This window comes from Arachis stenosperma, chromosome 6 (genome assembly GCF_014773155.1).
Source record: "Arachis stenosperma cultivar V10309 chromosome 6, arast.V10309.gnm1.PFL2, whole genome shotgun sequence".
Classification (NCBI taxonomy): domain Eukaryota; kingdom Viridiplantae; phylum Streptophyta; class Magnoliopsida; order Fabales; family Fabaceae; genus Arachis; species Arachis stenosperma.
In genome coordinates, this window is record NC_080382.1 from 44199864 (window position 1) to 44222545 (window position 22682).

Here is a 22682-nt window from a genome sequence, read left to right on the forward strand (position 1 = left end):
TCACAGTCATTCAATCATTGAATCCTACTCAGAATACCACAGACAAGGTTTAGACCTTCCGGATTCTCTTGAATGCCGCCATCAAGTCCTGCCTATACCACGAAGACTCCGATTAAAGAATCCAAGAGATATTCACTAAGCCTTGGTTGCTTGTAGAACAAGAATGGTTGTCAGTCACCTTGTTCATAGGTGAGAATGATGATGAGTGTCACGGATCATCACATTCGTCAAGTTGAAGAACAAGTGATATCTTAGAACAAGAACAAGCGGAATTGAATGGAAGAACAATAGTAATTACATTAATACTCGAGGTACAGCAGAGCTCCACACCTTAATCTATGGTGTGTAGAAACTCCACCGTTGAAAATACATAAGAACAAAAGTGATCATTGGTTTCGGCCCCAGAGAGGGAACCAGAAGAACCAAGATGAAAATACAATAGTAAAAGGTCCTATTTATAGAAAACTAGTAGCCTAAGGTGTACAGAAATGAGTAAATGACATAAAAATCCACTTCCGGGCCCACTTGGTGTGTGCTTGGGCTGAGCAATGAAGGAATTTCGTGTAGAGACCTTTTCTGGAGTTAAACGCCAGCTTTCATGCCAGTTTGGGCGTTTAACTCCAAATTTTATGCCAGTTCCGGCGTTTAACGCTGGAATTTCTGTAAGTGACTTTGAGCGCCGGTTTGGGCCATCAAATCTTGGGCAAAGTATGGACTATTATAAATTGCTGGAAAGCCCAGGATGTCTACTTTCCAACGCCGTTGAGAGCGCGCCAATTGGGCTTCTGTAGCTCCAAAAAATCCACTTCAAGTGCAGGGAGGTCAGAATCCAACAGCATCTGCAGTCCTTTTTGGTCTCTGAATCAGATTTTTGCTCAGGTCCCTCAATTTCAGCCAAAAAATACCTGAAATCACAGAAAAACACACAAACTCATAGTAAAGTCCAGAAAAGTGAATTTTAACTAAAAACTAATAAAAATATAATAAAAACTCAACTAAAACTACTAAAAACATACTAAAAACAATGCCAAAAAGCGTACAAATTATCCGCTCATCAATGGTCTTAAGCTGAAGGAAGGGGAATATCCCATCATGATGCAAATCACTAAAGAGAGAAGGTGGGAGCTTCTATGTGATCCTCTTGCCAACATGAGTGCAGTCATGATCAGGGAATTTTATGCAAACGCTGTAAAAGAGAACAAAGACAGCACCTCCTACAAGAGTTATGTCAGAGGAGTTGAAGTAGATTTCATTCCAGCAGCCATCACAAGAGCTCTGAAGTTGAGGATAATAAAATATGCAGAGCCCAGTTATGAGACCAGATTGAAGATAGAAAATAATCCTGATGAGATCTTACAATGGCTATGCATAGAAGGCACAGACTGGGAACGAGATTCAAAAGGAGTCCCAAGCCATTTAAAAAGGATGAATCTCACCCCTGTGGCCAAGGGGTGGTACGAGATAGTAAGGAGATCCATCCTTCCCACTGGAAACTCATTATGGGTCACAATCAAGCGAGCACATTTGACATACTACATCATACATGGAGGTGAAATCAATCTTGCACAACTCATAGCTGACAGTATTCAAGAAATAGCCGACAGCACAAGCAAATCAAGTAGGCTTGGTCATCCAAGCACCATCCTCAGGCTATGCAACAAAGCTGGAGTCATCTTTGAGGATGAGGATATAGAAAAAGTGAAGAAAGGGAAAGGAATCACCAAGAGGAGCATGGAGGGGTTGAATGAAGAAGATGATCAAGAGGGAGTGGTAGCTCCCAGACAAAGAAGATCTCAAAGAGAGGAAGAGCAAGAGCAAGCTCATGGTGCCATAGGCATGAGCCAGCTACAAAGAGCAATTGAAGAGCTATCTCAGCAACTGATGAGCGGATAATTTATATGCTTTTTGGCATTGTTTTTAGGTAGTTTTTAGTAAGTTCAAGCTACTTTTAGGGATGTTTTCATTAGTTTTTATGTTAAATTCACATTTCTGGACTTTACTATGAGTTTGTGTGTTTTTCTGTGATTTCAGATAATTTCTGGCTGAAATTGAGGGACTTGAGCAAAACTCTGAAAGAAGGCTGACAAAAGGACTACTGATGCTGTTGGAATCTGACCTCCCTTCACTCGAAATGGATTTTCTGGAGCTACAGAACTCTAAATGGCACGCTCTCAACGGCGTTGGAAAGTAGACATCCAGAGCTTTCCAGCAATATATAATAGTTCATACTTTATTCGGAAATTGACGACGTAAAGTGGCGCTCAACGCCAAGTACATGCTGCTGTCTGGAGTTAAACGCCAGAAACACGTTATAACCCGGAGTTGAACGCCAAAAATACACTATAACTCGGCGTTCAACTCCAAGAAAAGCCTCAGCTCGTGGATAGATCAAGCTCAGCCCAAGCATACACCAAGTGGGCCCCGGAAGTGGATTTATGCATCAATTACTTACTCATGTAAACCCTAGTAGCTAGTCTAGTATATATAGGACTTTTAACTATTGTATTAGATATCTTTTGATCACTTTAAATCTAAGGAACATCTGGGGGTGCATAGTCCTTAGACCATGAGGGCTGGCCACTCGGCCATGCCTGAACCTTTCACTTATGTATTTTCAACGGTGGAGTTTCTGCACACCATAGATTAAGGGTGTGGAGCTCTGCTGTACCTCAAGTTTCAATACAATTACCATTACTTTATATTCAATTCTCTTTTATTCTTATTCCAAGATATACGTTGCACTTCAACTTGATGAATGTGATGATCCGTGACACTCATCATCATTCTCACCTATGAACGCGCGTGACTGACAACCACTTCCGTTCTACTTTAGGCCGGGCGCATATCTCTTAGATTCTCCAATAGAATCTTCGTGGTATAAGCTAGATAGATGGCGGCATTCATGGGGATCCGGAAAGTCTAACCTTGTTTGTGGTATTCCGAGTAGGATCCCGGGAATCCGGAAAGTCTAACCTTGTCTGTGGTATTCCAAGTAGGATTCCGGTATTGAATGACTGTGACGAGCTTCAAACTCCTGAAGGCTGGGCGTTAGTGACAGATGCAAAAGAATCAAGGGATTCTATTCCAACCTGATTGAGAACCGACAGATGATTAGCCGTGCTGTGACAGAGCATTTGGACCATTTTCACTGAGAGGATGGGATGTAGCCATCAACAAGGGTGATGCCTCCAGACGATTAGCCATGCAGTGATAGCGCATAGGACCATTTTCCCGAGAGGATGAAAAGTAGCCATTGAAGACGGTGATGTGATAAACGAAATTTAGCATGCCGATTTAGAATTCAAAGATGAATATGATCGTGAGTATAGTCTAATCGACACTTAAATCTCGTACCAAACAATCCTACAATCTATATCCGAGAGTACTAGTCCCCCGAGTCGTCCTCCCTTGGAATTGCCAAAGTGTGCATCTTATTGATTAGAAAGTCTTGTTAGGTTTCTTTGAAGGTTTTAGCAAAGTAATGGGAAACAAACAATCAATCATTAAAAGACTTGGCTTAGGATTGGCATTAGAATTTCTATCCTTATAGTTCATTCAATGATGACAACAATTAGGCCTTGCTTCATTTAGTTATCCCCTAGGTATAGAGGAAAGTCAAATGAAAATAATCAACTTGAGTCACAAGTCCTAGCTTCACCTCATGGGAATCTAGCTTTAGTGCACTCCAAGCCAATTAGCAATCCCTAATTCCAAATCAACAATTGACACAACTATTCAACTTCTTCTAATGGCCCAATGATGAGCGGATAATTTATACGCTTTTTGGCATTGTTTTTATATAGTTTTTAGTAAGTTTGAGCTACTTTTAGGGATGTTTTCATTAGTTTTTATGTTAAATTCACATTTCTGGACTTTACTATGAGTTTGTGTGTTTTTCTGTGATTTCAGGTAAATTCTGACTGAAATTGAGGGATTTGAGCAAAACTCTGAAAAAGGCTGACAAAAGGACTGCTGATGCTGTTGGATTCTGACCTCCCTGCACTCGAAATGGATTTTCTGGAGCTACAGAACTCTAAATGGCGCGCTCTCAACGGCGTTGGAAAGTAGACATCCAGGGCTTTCCAGCAATATATAATATTCCATACTTTATTCGAAGAATGACGACGCAACTTGGCGTTGAACGCCAAGTACACACTCCTTTCTGGAGTTAAACGCCAGAAAAACGTCATAATCCGGAGTTGAACGCCCAAAGCACATCATAACTCGAAATTCAACTCCAAGAGAAGCCTCAGCTCGTGGATAGATCAAGCTCAGCCCAAGCATACACCAAGTGGGCCCCGGAAGTGGATTTATGCATCAATTACTTACTCATGTAAACCCTAGTAGCTAGTCTAGTATATAGGACCTCTTACTATTGTATTAGACATCCTGGATTGTATTTTCTATCCTGTGATCACGTTTAGGGGGCTGGCCATTCGGCCATGCCTGAACCTCTTGCTTATGTATTTTCAACGGTGGAGTTTCTGCACACCATAGATTAAGGGTGTGGAGCTCTGCTGTACCTCAGAGATTAATGAAGTTCTATTTTCTTTTATTCAATTCCTCTTTTATTCTTATTCCAAGATATTCATTCGTACCCAAGAATATGATGAATGTGATGAGCTAATAACTCTCATCATCATTCTCACTTATGAGCGCGCGTGATTGACAACCACTTACGTTCTACATGCAACACAAGCTTGAATGTGTATCTCTTAGATTCCCCAACAGAATCTTCGTGGTATAAGCTAGATGGATGGCGGCATTCATCTGGATCCGGAAAGTCCAACCTTGTCTGTGGTGTTCCGAGTAGGATCCTGGGAATCCGGAAGGTCTCACCTTGTCTGTGGTATTCTGAGTAGGATTCCGTTCATGAATGACTGTGACGTGCTTCAAACTTTAACCTGCTGGGCGTTAGTGACAAACGCAAAAGAGGGATTCTATTCCAGTAGGAGCGGGAACCAACCGGTGATTGGCCGTACTGTGACAGAGTGCGTGCATTAGCTTTCACTGCGAGGATGGGATGTAGCTATCAACCATGGGTGATGCCTCCAGACTGGTTAGCTGTGCGAGTGACAGCCGTGCAGGTTATTTCCCCGAGAGGAATGAAAGTAGCCACAGCTGATAGTGAACCCCTATACAAGACTTGCCATGGAAAGGAGTAAACTCAGGATTGAATTGAAGCAATAGGAAGGCAGGCGTCCGAGAGCTCTACAGCACCTCCATTCCGCTTATCTGAAATTCCTACCAATGAATCTGCATAAGTATTTCTATCCTTTTATTATTTATTTTATTATTAATATTCGAACTCACCATAAACAGATTTAATCTGCCTAACTGAGATTTACAAGATGACCATAGCTTGCTTCATACCAACAATCTCTGTGGATTCGACCCTTACTCACGTAAGGTTATTACTTGGACGACCCAGTACACTTGCTGGTTAGTTGAACGGAGTTGTGAATTCCAATAAAGAAAACCTCACACAGGTGCTGCCCCTTAGAAGCCTTCATCTCAAAATAAACAGTGTCCTAAGGGTATATTCATACTAAAGCTCAAAAGATAGATTCCATACAAACTTAAGGATGTTGAATCACAATTTCGTCCACCAAGTTTTTGGCGCCGTTGCCGGGGATTGTTCGAGTATGGACAACTGACGGTTCATCTTGTTGCTCAGATTAGGTAATTTTCTTTTCAAAAATCTTTTTCAAAAATTTTTCTTTTATTTTTTCGTTTTTCCAAAAATGTTTTTCGAAAAAAAAAATTAAATAAAAATACAAAAAATTCACAAAATTATAAAAATCAAAAATATTTTGTGTTTCTTGTTTGAGTCTTGAGTCAATTTTTAAGTTTGGTGTCAATTGCATGCTTTTAAAATTTTTTCTTGCATATTTTTCGAAAATTCATGCATTCATAGTGTTCTTCATGATCTTCAAGTTGTTCTTGATAAGTCCTCTTGTTTGATCTTGATGATTTCTTGTTTTGTGTTGTTTGTTGTTTTTCATGTGCATTTTTGCATTCATATTTTCCATGCATTAAAAATTTCTAAGTTTGGTGTCTTGCATGTTTTCTTTGCATCAAAATTTTTCAAAATTATGTTCTTGATGTTCATCATGATCTTCAAAGTGTTCTTGGTGTTCATCTTGACATTCATAGCATTCTTGCATGCATCTTGTGTCTTGATCCAAAATTTTCATGTTTTGGGTCATTTTTGTGTTTTTCTTTAAAAATTCAAAAATAAAAAATATCTTTTCCTTATTTCCCTCCACAATTTCGAAATTTTGGGTTGACTTGGTCAAAAATTTTCAAAATTAGTTGTTTCTTACAAGTCAAGTCAAAATTCCAATTTTAAAAAATCTTATCTTTTCAAAATCTTTTTCAAAAATCATATCTTTTTCAATTTTCTTTATAATTTTCGAAAATTTCAAAAATCTTTTTCAAAATATTTTCAAAATCTTTTTCTTATCTTTACAACATATTTTCGAAAATTAGCTAATAATTAATGTGATTGGTTCAAAAATTTGAAGTTTGTTACTTTCTTGTTAAGAAAGGTTCAATCTTTAAGTTCTAGAATCTTATCTTGTAGTTTCTTGTTAGTTAAGTAATTTTTAAAATTAAATCTTTTTCAAAATATCTCTTTTAAATCTTTTTATCTTTTATGTTATCTTTTTCAAAAATCTTATCTTTTTTCAAAATTTGATTTTAAAATATCTTATCCAACTTACTATCTTCTTATCTTTTGATTTCAAATCTTTTTCAATCAACTAACTAACTTTTTGTTTGTTTCTTATCTTTTTCAAAACCACTTAACTACTTTTCCCTCTTCTATTTTCGAAAATATCTCTCTCTTTTTCAAAAATTCTTTTTAATTAATTAATTGTTTCATATTTAAACTTTAAATTATAATTTTCGAAAACTACTAACTTCTTTTTTTAAATTTATTTTCGAAATTCTTCCTTCTCTCCTCCTCTTCTATTTAATTAATTAATTACTAACACTTCTCTTCACCTCTCTTCTTCTAAAAACCGAACCTCCTTCCTCATTCTTCTACCTCTTTCTTTTTCTACTAACATAAAGGAATCTCTATACTGTGACATAGAGGATTCCTTTTTCTTTCTTGTTCTCTTCTCTTTCATATGAGCAGGAACAAGGATAAAGGCACTCTTGTTGAAATTGATCCAGAACCTGAAAGGACTCTGAAGAGAAAATTAAGAGAAGCTAAATTACAACAATCCAGAAACAACCTTTCAGAAACATTAGCACAAGAGGTGATGGCCGAAAATTATAATAATAATGCAAGGAGAATGCTTGGTGACTTCACAAAGCCAACATCCAAGTTTGATGGAAGAAGCATCTCCATTCCTGCCATTGGAGCCAATGATTTTGAGCTTAAGCCTCAACTAGTTGCTTTAATGCAACAAAACTGCAAGTTTTATGGGCTTCCATCTGAAGATCCCTATCAGTTTTTAACTGAGTTCTTGCAGATCTGTGACACTGTAAAGACAAATGGAGTTAATCCTGAAGTCTACAGACTCTTGCTTTTCCCTTTTGCTGTAAGAGACAGAGCTAGAGTATGGTTGGATTCACAACCCAAGGATAGCCTGGACTCATGGGATAAGCTTGTCACTGCATTCTTAGACAAGTTCTTTCCTCCTCAAAAGCTGAGCAAGCTGAGAGTGGATGTTCAAACCTTCAAACAAAAAGATGGTGAATCCCTCTATGAAGCTTGGGAAAGATACAAGCAGCTGACCAAGAGATGTCCATCTGACATGTTTTCAGAATGGACCATATTAGATATATTCTATTATGGTCTCTCTGAATTTTCGAAAATGTCACTGGATCATTCTGCAGGTGGATCTATTCACCTGAAGAAAACGCCTGAAGAGGCTCAAGAACTCATTGACATGGTTGCAAACAACCAGTTTATGTACACCTCTGAGAGGAATTCCGTGAACAATGGGGTACCTCAGAAGAAAGGAGTTCTTGAAATTGATGCTCTGAATGCCATATTGGCTCAGAACAAAGTGTTGACTCAACAGGTCAACATGATCTCTCAGAATCTGAATGGATTGCAACATGCATCCAATAGTACTAGAGAGGTAGCTTCTGAAGAAGCTTATGATCCTGAAAACCCTGCCATGGCAGAAGTTAATTACTTAGGTGAACCTTATGGAAACACCTATAACTCATCATGGAGAAATCATCCAAATTTCTCCTGGAAGGATCAACAAAAACCCCATCAAGGTTTTAACAATGGTGGACGTGCAAGGCTGAATAATAGTAAGCCATATCCACCATCTTCTCAGCAACAGACAGAGAACTCTGAACAAAACAATTCTAATTTAGCCAACATAGTCTCTGATCTGTCAAAGGCCACTTTCAGTTTCATGAATGAAACCAGATCTTCCATTAGAAATCTGGAAGCACAAGTGGGCCAGCTGAGTAAGAAAGTTATTGAAACTCCTCCCAGTATTCTCCCAAGCAATACAGAAGAGAATCCAAAAGGAGAGTGCAAGGCCATTGATTTAATCAAAGTGACCGAATGCACTAGGGAGGAGGAGGACGAAAATCCTAAGGAGAAAGACCTCCTGGGACGTCCTTCAAGCATGAAGGAGTTTCCTATTAAGGATCCAGAGGAATCTGAGGCTCATCTAGAGACCATAGAGATCCCATTAAATCTCCTTCTGCCATTCATGAGCTCTGAAGAATATTCATCCTCTGAAGAGGATGAAGATGTGATTGGAGAGCAAGCTGCTCTATATTTAGGAGCTATCATGAAGCTGAATGCCAAACTGTTTGGTAATGAGACTTGGGAAAGTAAACCTCCCTTACTCATTAGTAAACTAGACACTTGGATTCAGAAAACTCTACCTCAAAAGAAACAAGATCCTGGCAAGTTCTTAATACCTTGTACCATTGGCACCATGAGCTTTGAAAAAGCTCTATGTGATCTGGGGTCAGGGATAAATCTTATGCCACTCTCTGTAATGGAGAAGATGGGGATCATTGAGGTACAACCTGCCTTGTTCTCATTACAATTGGCAGATAAGTCCATAAGACAAGCTTATGGATTAGTAGAGGACGTGCTAGTAAAGGTTGAAGGCCTTTACATCCCTACTGATTTCATAATCCTAGATACTAGGAAGGAAGATGATGAATGCATCATCCTAGGAAGACCTTTCCTAGCCACAGCAGGAGCTGTGATAGATGTCAACAGAGGTGAGTTAGTCCTCCAATTGAATGGGGACTACCTTGTGTTTCAAGCACATGGCCATCCCTCTATGACAAAAGAGAGTAAGCATGAAGAGCTTCTCTCAGTTCAAGGTCAAGCAGAGCCCACACAGTCAAACTCTAAGTTTGGTATTGTGAGGCCACAACCAAACTCTAAGTTTGGTGTTCAAACCCCATATCCAAACTCTAAGTTTGGTGTTGGGAATACTACACACTAAATTGACCTGATCACCATGTGGCTCCATGAGAGTCACTGTCAAGCTATTGACATTAAAGAAGCGCTTGTTGGGAGGCAACCCAATTTTATTTATCTAATTTTATTTTATTTTGTTTCTTTGTTATTTTGTGTTTAATTAGGTACATGATCATGAGGAGTCACGAAAAAAATCAAAAAATTAAAAACAGAGTCAAAAACAGAAGAAAAAAATTTTTCACCCAGGGGACGCACGGGCCGGCGTTCAACGCCCAGAAGGAGCATCTTTCTGGCGTTCAACGCCAGAACAGAGCATCTTTCTGGCGTTGAACGCCCACAACAAGCAACAACCTGGCGTTTAACGCCAGGATGCGCACACAGAGGACAATCTGGCGCTGAACGCCAGAAACAAGCATGAAACTGGCGTTCAACGCCAGAAACATGCATAACATGGGCGTTTAACGCCCAGAATTAGCATCAATGGGCGTTTGAACGCCAGGATGATACATCAAAGCATGTTACATGCCTATATGGTGAAGGAATGGTATTTGTTTTCACCTCAGGATCTGTGGACCCCACAGGATCCCCACTACAGGATCTGTGGACCCCACAGGATCCCCACCTACCACATTTCTTTTAATCCTAATCACATTCTTCTAATCCAAATCTCATTCTCAATGTCACACTTCCCAAAAACCTTCACCTATCACCTCAATTCCTCTTCCCAATTACCCCATTCACCATTCACATCATCCTCCTCTTCCCATACACCCCACCTACCCCCACTACTTTCAAATTCAATTTCCACCCTTTCCCACCCAATATGGCCGAACCTATACCCTCCCCTCTCCCTATAAATACCCTTCTTTTCTTTTACATTTCCACACAACTCAAACCCACATTCTCCCACATAGCCGAACCCTCTCTACCATATTTTCTTCTTCTTCTTCTACTCTTCTTTTCTTTTTGCTTGGGGACAAGCAAATTTTTAAGTTTGGTGTGGTAAAAAAGCCTAAGCTTTTTGTTTTTCATTCACCATCAATGGCACCCAAGACCGGAGTCTCCTCAAGAAAAGGAAAAGGGAAGGCAAAAGCTTCCACTTCCGAGTCATGGGAGAAGGAGAGATTCATCTCCAAGAGCCACCAAGACCACTTCTATGATGTTGTGGCAAAGAAGAAAGTGATCCATGAGGTCCCTTTCAAACTCAAGAAGAATGAGTATCCGGAAATCCGACTTGAAATTCAAAGAAGAGGTTGGGAAGTCATAGCCAACCCCATACAACAAGTTGGAATTTTAATGGTTCAAGAGTTCTATGCCAATGCATGGATCACTAGAAACCATGACCAAGGTATGAACCGAAGTCCGAAAAACTATATCACCATGGTTAGGGGGAAATACTTGGATTTTAGTCCGGAGAATGTGAGGTTGGCGTTTCATTTGCCTATGATGCAAGGTGATGAACACCCTACACAAGAAGGGTCAACTTTAACCAAAGGTTGGACCAAGTCCTTACGGACATATGTGTGGAAGGCGCCCAATGGAGAGTAGACTCCAAAGGCAAGCCAGTCCAACTAAGAAGACTGGACCTCAAGCCTGTAGCTAGAGGATGGTTGGAGTTCATTCAAAGATCCATCATCCCTACAAGCAACCGATCTGAAGTTACTGTGGATCGGGCCATCATGGTTCATAGCATCATGATTGGTGAAGAAGTAGAGGTTCATGAAGTCATCTCCAATGAACTCTATACATGCACGGTTCCTTCCCCCACCTTATATGCCATCTATGTTACTCAGCTGGAGTTATCATAGAAGGAGATGTCTCCATTGAAGAAGACAAGCCCATTACCAAGAAAAAGATGGAGCAAACAAGGGAAGCTCCTCACGGCCTCCAAGAAGAACATGAGGAAGTGCATCATCAACAAATGCCTCAAGGAATGCACTTTCCTCCCAACAACTATTGGGAGCAACTCAACACCTCCTTAGAGGATTTGAGTCATAACGTTGAACAACTAAGGGTGGAACATCATGAGCACTCCATCATTCTCCAAGAAATAAGAGAAGATCAAAGAGCAATGAGGGAGGAGCAACAAGGCAAGGAAGGGACATAGAAGAGTTGAAGAACATCATTGGTCCTTCAAGAAGAAGACGCCACTAAGGTGGATTCATTCCTTGTTCTTTATTTCTTTCTGTTTTCGGTTTTAATTATTATGTTTATCCATGTTTTGTGTCTTATTTCATGATCATTAGTATGTAACCATGCCTTAAAGCTATGAATAAATTCCATTAATCCTTCACCTCTCTTAAAGAAAAATGTTTTAATTCAAAAGAACAAGAAGTACATAATTTTCGAAATTATTACTGAATTTAGTTTAATTATATTGATGTGGTGACAATGCTTTTGTTTTCTGAATGAATGAATGAACAGTGCATATGTCTTTGGATCTTGTTGTTTATGAGTGTTAAAATTGTTGGCTCTTGAAAGAATGATGAACAAAGAGAAATGTTATTGATGATCTGAAAAATCATGAAATTGATTCTTGAAGCAAGAAAAAGCAGTGAAAAAGAAAGCTTGTGAAAAAAAAAAAATTAGCGAAAAAAAAAAAAAAAAAAAGAAGGAGCAATAGAAAAAGCCAATAGCCCTTAAAACCAAAAGGCAAGGGTAAAAAGGATCCAAGGCTTTGAGCATCAATGGATAGGAGGGCCCAAGGAAATTAAATCCAGGCCTAAGCGGCTAAACCAAGCTGTCCCTAACCATGTGCTTGTGTCATGAAGGTCCAAGTGAAAAGCTTGAGACTGAGTGGTTAAAGTCGTGATCTAAAGCAAAGAGTGTGCTTAAGAGCTCTGGACACCACTAATTGGGGACTTTAGCAAAGCTAAGTCACAATCTGAAAAGGTTCACCCAGTTATGTGTCTGTGGCATTTGTGTATCTGGTGGTAATATTGGAAGACAAAATGCTTAGGGCCACAGCCAAGACTCATGAGTAGCTGTGTTCAAGAATCAACATGCTTAACTAAGAAAGTCAATAACACTATCCAAAATTCTAAGTTCCTAGAGATGCCAATCACTCTGAACGTCAAAGGAAAAAGTGAGATGCCAAAACTGTTCAGAAGCAAAAAGCTACAAGTCCCGCTCATGTAATTAAATTAATATTCATTGATATTTTGGACTTTATAGTATATTCTCTTCTTTTTATCCTATTTGATTTTCAGTTGCTTGGGGACAAGCAACAATTTAAGTTTGGTGTTGTGATGAGCGGATAATTTATACGCTTTTTGGCATGTTTTTATATAGTTTTTAGTAAGTTTGAGCTACTTTTAGGGATGTTTTCATTAGTTTTTATGTTAAATTCACATTTCTGGACTTTACTATGAGTTTGTGTGTTTTTCTGTGATTTCAGGTAAATTCTGACTGAAATTGAGGGATTTGAGCAAAACTCTGAAAAAGGCTGACAAAAGGACTGCTGATGCTGTTGGATTCTGACCTCCTGCACTCGAAATGGATTTTCTGGAGCTACAGAACTCTAAATGGCGCGCTCTCAACGGCGTTGGAAAGTAGACATCCAGGGCTTTCCAGCAATATATAATAGTCCATACTTTATTCGAAGAATGACGACGCAACTTGGCGTTGAACGCCAAGTACACACTCCTTTCTGGAGTTAAACGCCAGAAAAATGTCATAATCCGGAGTTGAACGCCCAAAGCACATCATAACTCGAAATTCAACTCCAAGAGAAGCCTCAGCTCGTGGATAGATCAAGCTCAGCCCAAGCATACACCAAGTGGGCCCCGGAAGTGGATTTATGCATCAATTACTTACTCATGTAAACCCTAGTAGCTAGTCTAGTATATATAGGACCTCTTACTATTGTATTAGACATCCTGGATTGTATTTTCTATCCTGTGATCACGTTTAGGGGGCTGGCCATTCGGCCATGCCTGAACCTCTTGCTTATGTATTTTCAACGGTGGAGTTTCTGCACACCATAGATTAAGGGTGTGGAGCTCTGCTGTACCTCAGAGATTAATGAAGTTCTATTTTCTTTTATTCAATTCCTCTTTTATTCTTATTCCAAGATATTCATTCGTACCCAAGAATATGATGAATGTGATGAGCTAATAACTCTCATCATCATTCTCACTTATGAGCGCGCGTGATTGACAACCACTTACGTTCTACATGCAACACAAGCTTGAATGTGTATCTCTTAGATTCCCCAACAGAATCTTCGTGGTATAAGCTAGATGGATGGCGGCATTCATCTGGATCCGGAAAGTCCAACCTTGTCTGTGGTGTTCCGAGTAGGATCCTGGGAATCCGGAAGGTCTCACCTTGTCTGTGGTATTCTGAGTAGGATTCCGTTCATGAATGACTGTGACGTGCTTCAAACTTTAACCTGCTGGGCGTTAGTGACAAACGCAAAAGAGGGATTCTATTCCAGTAGGAGCGGGAACCAACCGGTGATTGGCCGTACTGTGACAGAGTGCGTGCATTAGCTTTCACTGCGAGGATGGGATGTAGCTATCAACCATGGGTGATGCCTCTAGACTGGTTAGCTGTGCGAGTGACAGCCGTGCAGGTTATTTCCCCGAGAGGAATGAAAGTAGCCACAGCTGATAGTGAACCCCTATACAAGACTTGCCATGGAAAGGAGTAAACTCAGGATTGAATTGAAGCAATAGGAAGGCAGGCGTCCGAGAGCTCTACAGCACCTCCATTCCGCTTATCTGAAATTCCTACCAATGAATCTGCATAAGTATTTCTATCCTTTTATTATTTATTTTATTATTATATTCGAACTCACCATAAACAGATTTAATCTGCCTAACTGAGATTTACAAGATGACCATAGCTTGCTTCATACCAACAATCTCTGTGGATTCGACCCTTACTCACGTAAGGTTATTACTTGGACGACCCAGTACACTTGCTGGTTAGTTGAACGGAGTTGTGAATTCCAATAAAGAAAACCTCACACAGGTGCTGCCCCTTAGAAGCCTTCATCTCAAAATAAACAGTGTCCTAAGGGTATATTCATACTAAAGCTCAAAAGATAGATTCCATACAAACTTAAGGATGTTGAATCACAATTTCGTCCACCACCCAACCCTATGCCAAGTGAGAAATTTCTACTCCATAACTAGTGTTGACATTTTATCAAACATTTGATGAGCAAGAAAGAAAGTCATAGTAAATTGAGAAGAAAAGTAGAATTAAAAGTATTGCAACACAAAGAACTAACAACAAGTATCAAAGAGCAACAATGGAAATCAAATTCTCAAAGTATTGATGAAATCCAAAATTACAAAGTTGAATTCTAGATCTATGAGAATTGTGCAATTACAACTACTACTTGAAATTGGAGAAGAAAGTCTATGACATGAACAAAGTGAAGTGAGAATTGTAATGGATCTCACCAAAGAGTGATTGAAAATTCAAAAATTGGATGAAGATGAACCCTAGTGAAAAGCTTGGAATCTCTCTCTCCTTCTCCAAAAGTGTAACTAACTATCCCTCAAAATATCTAAAGTCTAGAAAATGAACTAAGTGTCCTTAACCCCTGCTCCTTTGGTCTTCTTAAGCTTTTCCCGCCAAGGCGTTTCCCCCATAGTGGGATTCTCAACAACCTCCATGCCTAAGTCACGTGACTTCTTAAAAAATCATATTCGAACGTCGGCGCGCACGCACAAGGTGCGCGCGCGCGCCACCGAAGCATCTTGTAATGTGTGCGGAGGCGTGATGTACGCGTGCGCGTCCACGAAGATCATGGCTTAGCCGCTACGCAAGCCGGCTCGTGGCTTGGCTCTTGGCTTCGACTTCAAGTTGCTCTATCCACGCGGACGCGCCAAGTGTGCGCACGCACCCATGCTGAGATTTCCAAAGCTCAATTCTCATGCTCCCTTCCTTTGCACCCGTCCTCCTTCTCTCTTCCGGTCTATCCCTCCCCTATGTTCTGAAACCACTTAACACACAGGTCATGGCATCGAATGGCATCAAGAGAAGATTAGAAATGTATCTATTTTAGTGCAAAATAAGCATGTTTTCATCCATGGGCCAAAACTAGGAAAGGAACACAAAATCTCTTATTTTCATATAGAAAGTGTGTGGAATCATTGATAAAACCCCTGAAATCAGCACAAGATAAACCCTCAAAATGGGGTTTATCAACCTCCCCACACTTAAATCCTAGCATGTCCTCATGCTTAGAGAAGTGCAAAAGAAACTCAGAAGACCGAGGGATCATAAGAATATAAGACTCATGAAGTGCAACCTACTTATATGAATGCAACTATGACTAGTGCTATTATCTACTTGGTTAGGAACAAATCAACTTTCTTATGATATATGCGAGCACATGGGACCCGATGGTGGTCAATGTATAGGACTTGCCAATTTTTAAGCATCAAATGCAATATATGCAACTTTGCATGAGGAATGCTCGTGAGAGCCGGGGATCAAAGGATTGAGCATCGAACCCTCACTGGAAGTGTTTGCACTCTAGTCGCTCGGTGTTTGGGGTCGATTCACTCAATTCTCCCCTAATCATGCTTTCCAAGATTTGTTTTTCTTCTAACAATCAACAATTATTCAATGCATGCATACAATTATCATGAGGTCTTTTCCTTAGGTTGTAATGGGGCTAGGGTTAAGGTAGGATGCATATTTGGTCAAGTGAGCTTGAGATTTGAATCTTTGATAGGTTTAGACTCCCCATCTAACCTATGACATCCTATACAATTAAGTTCTAACCTAACTACCCATTCTTCACCTTCCCATATACTCATGCATTCCCTTTTCATTTCACAACACTTATGCATTGATCTTATTGAGCTTCGCTTTTGGGGCCTTTTGTCCCCTTTTTGTTATTCTTCTTCTTTTTTTTTTCTTTTCTTTCTTTTTCTATATATTTATTTTTTTTTCTTTTCTTTTCCATATTGTTTTTTTTTCTTTTTCTTTTGTTTTTCTCATTTTTTTCTCTCTATATACAAGAGCATCAATGCATAAGGTTTTACATTTGATCAATACATGAGTATGTACCCAATTCTCAATATTTTCAATAACAATACAAAACTACCTTTTTATTCCCCCAATGTCCCAAGATTCCCACACTTGAATGGTACTCACACACACTAGCCTAAGCCAATCAAAGATCCAAATTGAGGACATTTATTGTTTTTCGCTTTAAGCTTGTAATGTGCTAAAAATAAGAACAAGTGGGTTAATCGTAGGCTTAAAGTTGGCTAACAATGGAAGATAAAAGGTAAGGCTATTTTGGGTAAGTGAGCTAACGAAATGATGGCCTCAATCATATAAATGCATGAATACACAGAATACTGGACACAAAGAATCAAACAAATCAATGATTACAATCATAGAAAAAGAATAATGCACACAAGAAGGAGAATAAGTGGTTATAAGATGTAACCACGCAATTAGGCTCAGAACTCACTAGCTTGTGTTCTTAACTCAAAATCCATGTTCCAAAATATAATTCTTCATGCAAATTTGGCATCAAAGTGTTTAAAATTGGCGATGCCACGGTTGTCCCAGAGTGTTGGTTTCCTAAGAAAGAGTTTCATTGTTCCAACCAAATAGACTTATCATGCGAATGGTGTCAACTAAAACCTAATCATGCAACTTTTCCTAATTACAAAGGAGTTCAATGAACAAAAATTTATTCAGATGTTACCTATGGAGATCGGTCGACCGACCTCCCCACACTTAAAACTTAGCACGGTCCCCCGTGCTATAGGTTAGGCGCAATGGGTGGTCGAGTCCCGAGTGTCCCTCATCTCCAATGTCATCGCTATCTCCGCTTGAAGTGGCGGTGGATGTGGAGATATCTGGTTCCTCCATAGGTGGGGTGACTATGCTTAGAAGTTTCTTCACATGAGCATATCGGCGTTGGTTACGCCTCTCATAACGGTCCAATTTCTTGTGAAGGTCTTCAAGGCATTGGGTGGCTGATTTTTGTGGTGTAGATGATGTGGTAGTGTTGCGAGTTGGTGTGGGTAGTCCAACGTCCTTGGTGATTTCCGGAGGCTTGAGGCACCTCTTGGTCGGAATAACATCGCCTTCGACCGGAATTGAGGTTCTCCTATCCTTAGCCTCTCGGTTGACGCCGGCCTTTGCAACTAATTCGGTCACCATAGCGGGGAACGGCAGATTTCCCTTGGCATGAATGTGCCCCATGGATTGGCGAATGGCATGCGAGATGTCGACCGATTTCTCGGTTAAGATGCACCATATCAATAAGGCAAGCTCGGCGGTAATGGATGACCCATGTGTGCTTGGGAGCACGTAGTGAGCTAGAATTTGGGCCCATGCCGTGGCTTCTTGAGTGAGGTGGCGGACATCTAAACCCTTTGGTCTTTGCTTGATGGTCCCCCGGATCCAATATGCGTCGGGTAAAGCAATGACGCGGAGGATCGCGCCCCAATCGAACGCACGGTCATCGCATGTAGCCAAGACTTCTTGGTAGGCATCATATCCATCCGTCAACGGTCCAATCCCAAGGACTTCTCGGATGGTTTCCACTGTGACCGACACTTGCTTTCGGTGCACAAATATTAATGTGAGCAGAGGTGAGTGGTAGTTGGAGTAGAATTCCACCACCCATGAGAGATTGGCCTCCTTTGGTTGCCTCAAGAGGAACCTCCATTGCCTCCGGTCAATGTGTGGCATCACAATCGGATTGAGGTGAGCCGGTAGGACTAGAATGGGCTCCGGGTGATAATTCCTTTCAATCATTCTTGAGTAAACAAGTTCGCAGTAACGGTTGGGGAACTTGTTTGAATCCTTAGGAGGGTTGTCCTTCTCTAGAACATCAACGGGGCCTTTAGTCTTCTTTAAGAGTGGCTTGGCCGTCAATTCTTGGTGGGCTTTAGTGGAAGTGGGCTTCTTGGGGGCTTTCCCTTTGTTCTTTTTGATGACCATCCTGTGAAAGCAAAGAAAGGGGATAACATCAAACCCAAAGAAGTGTAACTAAATGCGGTTATGCGATGAAAAGTGATGCCATAGAATATGTGTAACGACCCAATTTTCAATATGTCTAGATCATACTGGAAACTGAGCGCTACCAATTTGTCCTCCTAATTATTATCTATTATTTATCATATGAGCCTGATTCGTTATTAAAAGCGTAGTTAAATTGCGAGGTATATTTTATTTTTTTTTTTGGAAACGTTTGAATTAATAGACGGAATCACTCATAATCAATTCACAAGTAATAACAGATAAAACAGTTATAAACAACCACACATAAATACATCACAAGCAGTTAACAACATTCAGTGATCCAGCCTTTGTTTAAGAATAGTCTTTTAGTTAGAACACCCCTAGATATAGCTAGATAATAACTATATACATATACATACATACAACATCCCAGGTCCTGACCTGTTCAAGAGGTCCCTAAGCTGGCACCTAGGCTAGCCTAGACTCTATACTCACCTAGTCCCTCTAAACTACTAAAGCGAGGGAAAGTACATTCTAAGTCTTCACAACTCAAGTCAGGTAGAACATCATCAAAAGATAGAACATCATCTGCTACTCCTCTGCACGATCAGACATTTCCACAGGACGTCTCTCTGGTACCTCATGAAGTAGCCACACAATAGGAATCTCGTACACAGGATTTAGGTTAAAGTGCGCATACGAACGGGGTGTAGACGTTGGCTGGTTTCACAGTATATACATATAAACAGAGAACGATATTCACCCTAGACTCAGAAAACTATCTAGAGCAGAATCCTCTTCTTGCAAACGGTCATCAGCGAACTTCGGTAAGGTACTCTTACTTCCATCTGAAGGGGGAAGGGAGAGAGAAGGGGTAAGAACTGGGGAGTCCTTAGTAGGGTCGGGGTTATTAGTTATATTCATTTATTTGGGGTCGATTAGCAGACGAATAATAGAATATAGCGAAGCAGTAACCAAAAGATAAAGATAGAAAGAGAAAGTAGAGGCAATAGAAAGCAGAACACAAACAAAAGAATACAAGAAAATAAAACATAGAAATAGCATACAAGCAGACAAACACAAAGAAATAGATCACACACAGAAAGGAATGCAACAGAGAATGATGCGCAGACAAGAATGATGCATGTCTAGCCCTAGTGTAGGTAATGAGCTCATTTGTCGGTTACATACCCGCTCCCGACGTTACCCGGAGTCCTCTGACCAGGTAAGGATTCCCTGTTGGTAATGCCCCTCGCAAGAGTCCTTTGACTTGTGAGGCAAACCACTGCAAGAGTCCTTTGACTTGCAGGACGGCACTAGCAACCCACTGCAAGAGTCCTTTGACTTGCATGGCGGAGCTAGTTAACTTATATCTGCCCAACACACTCACTGTAAGAGTCCTTTGACTTACAGGAGCACACACACACTCTCACTGTAAGAGTCCTTTGACTTACAGGAGTATATGCTAGTTGTGTTTTCTCGATACCTCTGTAAGAGTCCTCTGACTGACAGAATAGCATTATAGCTAAGTATCCCAGGGAAGCGCTCTCAGTGGTCGTACCACCATCTATCTGACTTCCTTCACGCAGCAGATCATTACATAATCATTCTCATTATCATCATTCATTATCATTCTCATTATTCATCATCACTTTCACATTCTTATGCAGTACCTCTTTCTTTCTCTGTTCAATCATGCTATACAAACTTTACAGCTTTTACTTTTACAACATCGTAACTCAAACCATTTCTCTTTATCATATTACTCTTTTCTCTTTGTCTTTTTACTCTGCTCTGATTACTCTTTTCTCTGTATCTCCTACTTTTCTCTGGTTATTCTGTTCTCTGTGTTTCTTTACTTTGCTTTGATTTCTCTTTATAACATATGTATTTAAAGCTTATGTAAATTTTGGTATGAATAGTTCGCCTGTCCCAAGTATAGGTTCATTAAGTCTATACTGAAATAGTTTAACTTTTCATATAATACCTAACCCTAGTTGCAACTCAAGGACTAACTATGTTGCCCTAGTTCGTTCACTAATTTCTGTCTGTTTTTTTTTTTTGTTATTAAAACCTTACAGACTTTTCTTTAGTTTTTATCTTTTCTTCAACTTTTTATCTTTCTCTTGTCTTTGCCTCACAAATATGTTCTTACCACTCCCTAAGTGTTTTATGAAGGTAATTATGAGATTCTGCGCTTAAAGTTGTCTTTCTAAAGCTTTTACAGAAAACTGCCTTTTCCGCATTATTTTATTATTTTTATTAAAATTTTATTTTTAATTAAATATTATTATTTAATATTTTATTATTATTTATTATTTTATTATTAAATTTTCGAAAATTAACTCACTTTTACTTTTAACCTTTAAAATTCACTTTTTACCACCCGTAACTTTTAATATTTCTACTTTTTTACCACCCTAACTTTCAGAAATTACCAAACAACCCCTCAAACACCAAAATATTTACTTCCTTGCCCTTTATAAGATCTAAAAGGTGTTCTTCAATGTTCTTCACCATACTCAAAGTGTTCTTCATGTTCTTCGTATATTCTTCAAATTCTTTCTCTGTTTTTACCCGTTTTTCAGTCTTTTCAGCAACCGATTTTTACCATAATTCAAAATAAAATTGCAGCCACTAAAACCCCATCTTTTCTACAAGATTTCAACACAAATTGAACCCCAATTTAAGTTCTAGGGTTTCGTTTTCCAGCAGCCATAAGAACACACATTCATAGCTTGAATTTCATCAAAATTTCATCAAATTTTCACCAAAATTTCAACAAGAATTACTCATACAAACAATCAATTTCAAGCACAGCCAAACCATATCATAATCACACAACTCAAACACAATCAATCAAGATTAAATTCGTCAAACCCTACCTGGTTTTGCTGCTCCTAATTCAGTTAGATTTTCAGGTGGTCCTTAAGCACTTTTTCCTCCTAAATCACATCAAGAACAACTTTAAATCCAAAAACTCTCAACTGACAAAATCTCACTCAGCATGTTAGGAAGAGATATATCACCTTAGAGTTTCTGGAAATTCACGTTTCTTGGCCCTCAAGTCAAGTTAAGCATGATTCCTAAGGAAAAACATCAAGAAAACACATGTTTACATGGTTTTCCTTGAAAACCGAATTGAAGAGGGAGGGAGACAGCCATCTCACCTTATTTCCAGCCTTGATAAGTCACATGGTTATGTAGAGGAAGAAGAGAGGATCATTTTGGTGAAATCGGAGTTTTGATTTGAGTTTTAGTTCAGAAGAAATCAAGCTTTGAAGATTAAAGGGTCATGAAAGTTTCTCTCTTTTCTCTCTTCACATTTTCGGCCAAAGGGAGTAAATGACCAGCCTTGGAGTGTCTTGGGGTTGTAAGGAGAGTTGTGATTGGTTGGCTTGAAGGTGGATTAAAATAATATTAAAATATCTCTGGTGTACAACTACTAAAACTAGGTGTATCGGAACACTCGTAAAAACATCTCTAAAAATTATTTTCTGAGCTACTAGGATAAATGACACTAGTAACATATTTATTATGATAATAGAACATGTATAATGAGGCCTTAGCATTGCTAAAGTCATCAGAGAGTGCTGGTGCTAAGCTGCACCAGTAAACCGTAAACCCGGTTAAACCGATTTTCTGTTTTTAACAAAAACAGACCAGGTAACCTTATAATATCAATCAAGAATTTTCTAATACTAATATAATGATAATATTATACTATTATCTCTCTCCTCTCATGAATCGAGTCCGGTTCGTCAAACAGAGACTATTTACGAAAATCAGAATCAAAACTGCCAACCGATACGGTTCAAAAACTAGGTTCTTCGCGATTGCATTATCGAGATTGCCTCAGAGGAGGTTCTAGCTTAAGGATGACATAATGATAATGAGGATTGAGATGCTTGATGATATAACAGAGGTGTTCCCTTTACTGATCTTCCGGAGAGATTCATACTTTCAGAAAAGATCTCGCGTACTCGAAAATCAGGGTTGTTACAATATGGGTATCATTGTTACATGACAGCTGCAACATGTAACCAAGATAACATTTGAAGAGCAAGGCAAATCATTTCCATGTGGTACAAGGGTGATTTAGGCATGCAAGTAAGAAGCATGAGAAGCATATGCCCTTAGGGACCACAAATGGAAAGCAAGTTAAGAAAATGTGAGTGAATGGATTGGAGAAAGTGGGGATGCACCACCCAAAAGTGATTGGTTGAGAGGCAAGTTAGTCACAATGAGCTCAAAACTTAAGTATGCCTTTCGTCGAACACTTGGCGTGCATCCTCTTAGTAGT